We start from the raw sequence: 6,789 nt of genomic DNA, 5'->3' as shown, positions 1-6,789 counted from the left end.
ACTTTATTATTATAAAATAGGATCTCGGGCCCAGGTCAAGCAAGGGTCATAACCAGTGCCGGTATTATTCCGTAATAATAATAATAATAATTTGGGCTCAACCATGGAAGGCATATAGGGTGTTTGGTTTGAAGAAAGGTTCGGACTGCCGATATTTTTACGTTCAAAGAAGAGACCGTGAGACAATCATTCAGAGAGAAGTTGCTGAAGATTCAATAATTCATTCTGACGAATGGCCGGCGTACTCTTAATTTAAATCAACTCAATTTCCGTCTTTTACCGTAAACCATCGGCAGAATTACGTCGATCCTAACACTGGAGCACATAGCTACACAAGCCATTGAAAGATCTCGGCTTGATGCAAAGGTTCGTATGCTGAAAAAAATGAGAGGCTGCAATCAAAGATCTTTTCATTTTCACCTTGATTACTGGTGTTGGCGGATGCTGAGAAAAGAAGCTCCTGACCTCTTTTTAGCATTTGTAGCCGATGTGCGTGCTGTGTATCGCTAGAATATTTTTTATATTTTGATATTTTTTTATATAATGTAGATTTTCGCCTAAAATGAAAATGAAAACCAAATTTTTTGTTTTAAATTCATTTTAACCAGTACTCTATGATATTTTGTATACTATAATGTAAATATTAGACTAAAATGAAAATAAACGAATTTTTATTTTTATTTTATTTTTCTTTGTGATATATAAGCTAAATATAATTTAAAAAAAAGTTTTATTCAGACAAAACTGAAGGTGAATAATTGATTTTGTACGTTGTAGATATTTTGACCGTAGATGACAAGCCAAAATTGAATTTGTACGTTGTAGATATTTTGACGGTGTAGATCAGTGTTTTTCAACCTTTTTGTGCTCATGGCCCATTTTTGGCATTTTCAAGTACTCGTGGCCCAACGCCTTTCAAAATTGTGTAAAAAATAATCATAGAATTTTATTATCATTTACAGAACTATTTCTTTAGAGCACTTAATTAGTTTACATTTTCATTACTGGAAGAAAATGTTGGCCTTTATTCACTGTTAATAACATACGTGTTGTAATCAAAACTCAAAGGACATTTATTCACTTATGAAATTAAACACTTTCCAGTATTTGCGTAATTAAATTTTATGGACTGTAATAATAACTCAAAAGACTTTTTCAATTATGAATATAAGCACTGGCCTACATTTACCAGTATTCGAAATAAATTTTGGACATTGAAATATAAAACTAAAATTCCACTTTTTTACTTGTAAAGTTAAGCGCTGGCGTGCATTTATAGTAAATAAAGTTCGTCCCATTATACTATATAAATAATTAGGAATAATCATTAATAAAAAAAAAGAATAGAACTATGACATCATCATAAGTGAAAAACAGTAATTCACTCATGAGACTTCGGTCAATCTTAAGTCCTCCCCTACTTCACCGGACGGCCCCCTACCGAGCACCCCCCAACCCACCCCCGTACACATACACCAACACACACAATCAAAGCACACTGAGGTAAGCACGTATACACGGGTTAACCGACACTCAAACAGCGAGTTCGTCCGCTAACTATATACCTTATAATTATTCGCCATTTTTTTCATTAACTGAACACGATGGAGATGTCATTCGTAGTCAATTTAATATGCGCTATACAGGAAGGGAATTACATTACAGTAATATTACAGTTTACAGAGAAATGAAATGATAAATTTGTTAAGTGTTTCTTTTGCATGACTGAATACTACATAAAAGCAAAAAACTCATACAGGCTATTATTAATATCTGAGCACAAATGTATACACAGAAAGCACAAACACAGACTACATATACATGTATGATTGCGGAATGGAACATTCTCTCTCTCTCTCTCTCTCTCTCTCTCTCTCTCTCACACACACACACACACTCTCTCTCTCTCTCTTTGTCGTCTAGAATTGCAGCATCAATCACACACTGCCAGTATTCTTTCCGATTTTGCTGAATCTCAGGTGATTCAGACACTGCCTTTGTTTCTTCTAGTTGTGCATCCATTTTCATTGAAATGAAAAAAACGTTCATTTTCACCCGAGTCAAGTGAAACCTAGTCAGTTTTTATTTAGCGCATGTAGAAAGTGCTGCTGGTGTCAGGACACTTGTTCTTATTAATTGATATTCCCAAATTGGATGAGCAGGACCTAGTTTTGATTGGGGTACCTGCTTGCGTTCGGGTGCTAGATTGGACGGTGGTTTGCTTTCATCAACAATTTAGTTAAAATTTTCGGTGTTAATCTTTCAACAATTTGGTTAAAATTGAAGGTGTTGCTTTCAACAATTTGATTAAAATTGAAGGTGTGTTGCTTTTAACAATTTGGTTAAAATTGAAGGTGTTTAGCTTTTAACAATTTGGTTAAAATTGAAGGTGTTTAGCTTTTAAAAATTTGGTTAAAATTGAAGGTATGTTGCTTTTAACAATTTGGTTAAAATTGAAGGTGTTTAGCTTTTAACAATTTGGTTAAAATTGAAGGAGTTTTGCTTTCAACAATTTGGTTAAAATTGAAGGTATGTTGCTTTTAACAATTTGGTTAAAATTGAAGGTATGTTGCTTTTAACAATTTGGTTAAAATTGAAGGTGTTTAGCTTTTAACAATTGGGTTAAAATTGAAGGAGTTTTGCTTTCAACAATTTGGTTAAAATTTACGATGTTTAGCTTTCAACAATTTGGTTAAAATTTACAGTTTTTTGTTTTCAACAATTGGGTTAAAATTTATGGTGTTTTGCTTTCATTAATTTGGTTAAAATTTACGATGTTTAGCTTTCAATAATTTGGTTAAAATTTACGGTGTTAACTTTCAACTATTGGATTAAAATTTACCGTGCTTTGCTTTTAATAATTTGGTTAAAATTGAAGGAGTTTTCCTTTCAACAGTTTACTTGTGTTTCTAGAAGAATGTAACATCTGAATATGCAGTTAAATAATATTTTTTCTAGCTTTTCCATGCCAAATTTAAAAAAGTCTTTGGGATATTGAAGTTTCAATGCAATATCATAAGTAGTTTTAATCTCAGCGTCAATAAACTGCGGGCTACAGACACGTAAAGCCCTTAGGAACATCTCAGAAAAGAGAATTTAACATTTTGATGGTGATTGGAGTAGTAATGAACAAAAGACTGAAAAGGTGAAGTTTCTTAGTTGATATCCGAAAGACTGAAAAGGTGAAATTTCTATCATTTCTATGGACAATTACATCAAGAAAATTCAAATTACAATTTCTTCCTGCACAGTAAATTTTCTAGAAGGGACTAAATTATTGAGATTATTAAGTTATTCCTGGAGATTTTCGTGAACTGGCCAAATACAGAAAATATCATCCACATACCTAAACCATGTAACTTTTTGGGGCAAAATTCTTGGTAAGAGTTTTGTCTAAAAAAAATACCATGTAAATATTGCTAAGGACAGGAGATAAGGGATTACCCATAGCCATGCCAAACTTTTGTGCAAAAAAATCCCCATTAAAACAAAATTTACTATCTTTGATACATAACTTTAAGAGACTAATGAGGTTTGCTACAGTTGCGGAAATATCATGACGTTCTAATTCATCCTCCAAATATTCAAGTAAATCATCTACAGGCACTTTTGTAAATTAGACATCAAAACTAACCATATTAAAATCAAAATTCAAATTTAAACTATTCGATTTGTTTATAAAATCAACATTGTTTTTAACATTCGTGTTAGAAATGTTTCCTACCAAAGCTGTAAGAATTTTGACAAGCCATTTAGATAAATTATACGTAACTGAGCCCACTGAACTAATGATTGGTCTGATGTGGTTATTGATTTTGTGTTGCTTGACTAAACCATACATATAAGGTAGGGAGGCGCATTGCGGTGTGAACTGTTTAATCAAATGGTCCAAGCCCTTCAGAATGGATTTAATTTGTTCAGTTTCGTACAAGTATCAGTATCATTTAGCAAGGCCATTATTTTACTTACATAGTCACTTTTATTCATATTACCACTGCATTTGATTTATCTGCTTTTGTCACTTTCACTGTTTCGTCGTCTTTAATTTTCTTATAAACCTGGAGAAATCTTGGGGTACATTAGGGGGAGAAGGCTTGCTCATAGCACCATACACAATACCTTTACAAATATTGATATCCTCAGGGCATAGATTATGATTAAATTTTTCCAAATAACCAAAGGATTTTGAAATGTCGACACAGTCCAGGTTACCGTTACACACACCAAAGCTTTACCCATATCCCAAAGCCGCTGTCGTAGAACTGTCCACTAGTTTGTCTGATAAATTAATCATGAAGTCCACGTTGGCATGCTAAGTCCAGTCGCTTTCAGCAATAAGATTCTTCAGCTTGACCTGAAGCTTCATTTCAAGACGGTTGCAGCTCTTCCTCACTTTCCCGTAGCAAAATTATGCCGCATCCGATTCTTCCAATCCACAGGAACAGTCTGATTAAAGCCATACCGTCTGCTTCTAAGGGTGCGAAACGCATCATCTACTTCCACCTCTGTGATGTCCGTGTGTTTCTGAAGTATGATGCGTTAAAACTCGTCGAAAGGTCGCTCTGCTAGACGAAGAATTCTCACTGGTAAAATCGACTTGGGCATCACTTGCTCGTTCATACACTTCTGTAGAAAGTTAAGTCGAAGTTTCAGTTTGTGAGCGATGATAAGAGCATTACAGAAGGATGTCACGAATAGAACAAGGCTCGGAAAATTCACAGAAAATCGTGCTTAGAAGTTGCGTGTGATTTCCATTATGCTTATAATGGAAGTGTTCTAAATTTAAGTCTTAGTTTATTTAGACTTTATGCCTTCATAATGAAAAAAGTTATAGATAAATATAAGCAACAAAATTGATATATTCAGTTTTTACGTGTTTTGGACTGTACGGAAACTTTGTAGTTTCTGTTAGGGTTAAAACTATGTTTAGGTTTGTGACTGTGTGATATCCGATAATCCTAGATTATCTCTTTAATTTTTACCCTTTTGACAATTAACCATCTGGTATTCTTGATCTTGTTGTTTACCTGATAACTTTCTCTCCAACTGTATTTCATTCGTACCTTGACAATGTCTTAGTAAAGACGAAAGCGCTTGAATTTCTATCACTTTCCTGTGGTATTCGCTTATATATATATATATATATATATATATATATATATATATACATATATATATATATATATAATATATATATATATAATATAATAAATCTGGGTAAAATTCGCAAGCATAAAATTAAGAATAAAAATAATAAACTAGTAATAATAAAAAGAAATTTAAATAAAAAAATAAACAATCATGTAAATTATGATAAAACTCCAATCAAATGAGTTTTTTTCTAAGTAATTTTTTTGCTAGAGTACTATAATTTTTATTTGTATTATTTGTATGTGTATTTTTAATATTTTATTTTTATTTATTTTTTTTACTCGTAAGCAGTTTGCTGTTGTTTCCTTTTTAGAGATACTTTCATATGAATAACGGTTTCAAAGTTTTTATTTTTTTTTTCTTTATTTTTTTTTCGTTTAACCATTTTCAAGTCGTGTGGTGTTGGTTGTTTGGCCTTTTTCATTTCATAAGGTACACAGTAATGATTGCTTGACAGCCTTCCTTTGTCACTTGAAGAATGAAAATAAAACAGGAAGCGAATAATGATGATGATACCTTTTGCGAAAAAAAATTACAAGACTAAACAGAAACTAATGTTTTTTTTTTTTTTAAATTTTATTTCTATTTTCATATATTAAAAAAAGTACTGTTCATGAACGGTCGGAATTGAAAAAAATACTGAATTAAAGTGATTTTCCTGCACAAAAACAAATTTTTGCGAACAATTCGATGTTCATTCATCGCTTTGCGAAATTAACAAAAATAGTAGTAGTAGTAATGGAAAAACACTCAGAAAAGCTATGAACAGTTTCGTTGTGTTTTTCTTTCAGAATTATTTTTTTATTGTATAAAAAGTTCAACCAAATGCTGAAAATAAGATAATGAAAAAAAAAAAAAACAGGTGGCTTTTCTCCTTGTAAAATCTTTCAAGTTGATTTGACAAAACATAACGAAAATAATAAAATAAAATTTATAATTATACATTTTTAATAATAAATTATAATAGAGAGAAGGAGAAGAGACGAGAGAGAGAGAGAGAGAGAGAGAGGGCGATGGGGGGACTCGGTCACTCGGTGATTAAATATAAGTCAAAATAAGGTAATAAGGTATAAACTGCAAAAAAAAATTAGGAAACGGGAAAAAATTTCATGTGAACCAAGATGAAAAGAGCATTTACCTGTAAAACAAGATTCCAATTTCTTTTTAAAAAATTAAAAGAAACAAGAGGAGAGTTTGAAGGGTTTGGAGCAAAAACAAACATTGCTGGATGTGAAAGCAGCTGCCTAACCTTCTGGAAAAATATACATATATATATATATATATATATATATATATATATATATATATATATATATATATATATATATATATATATATATATATATATATATATATATATATATATATATATAAATCATAAAAATGACTTATTTGATTATTTTCAATTTGTTAATAAAATAAATAAAAATAAAAATAAATCATGAAAATTAATATATATATATATTATATATATATATAATAAATAATATATTATAAAAATAAAAATTAAATGTAATGTTGTTGTTGTATATATATATATCTATAATATATATAAAATAATGTATAATATAATATATATTTAATTATATAATATATATATTTATATATATGTATATAATATTATATTTTACAAACAAA

Source organism: Macrobrachium nipponense, chromosome 21, assembly GCF_015104395.2.
Source record: "Macrobrachium nipponense isolate FS-2020 chromosome 21, ASM1510439v2, whole genome shotgun sequence".
In the NCBI taxonomy this organism is placed as follows: domain Eukaryota; kingdom Metazoa; phylum Arthropoda; class Malacostraca; order Decapoda; family Palaemonidae; genus Macrobrachium; species Macrobrachium nipponense.
The sequence above is the reverse complement of the archived record's forward strand: the minus strand, read 5'-3'. Positions refer to the sequence as shown.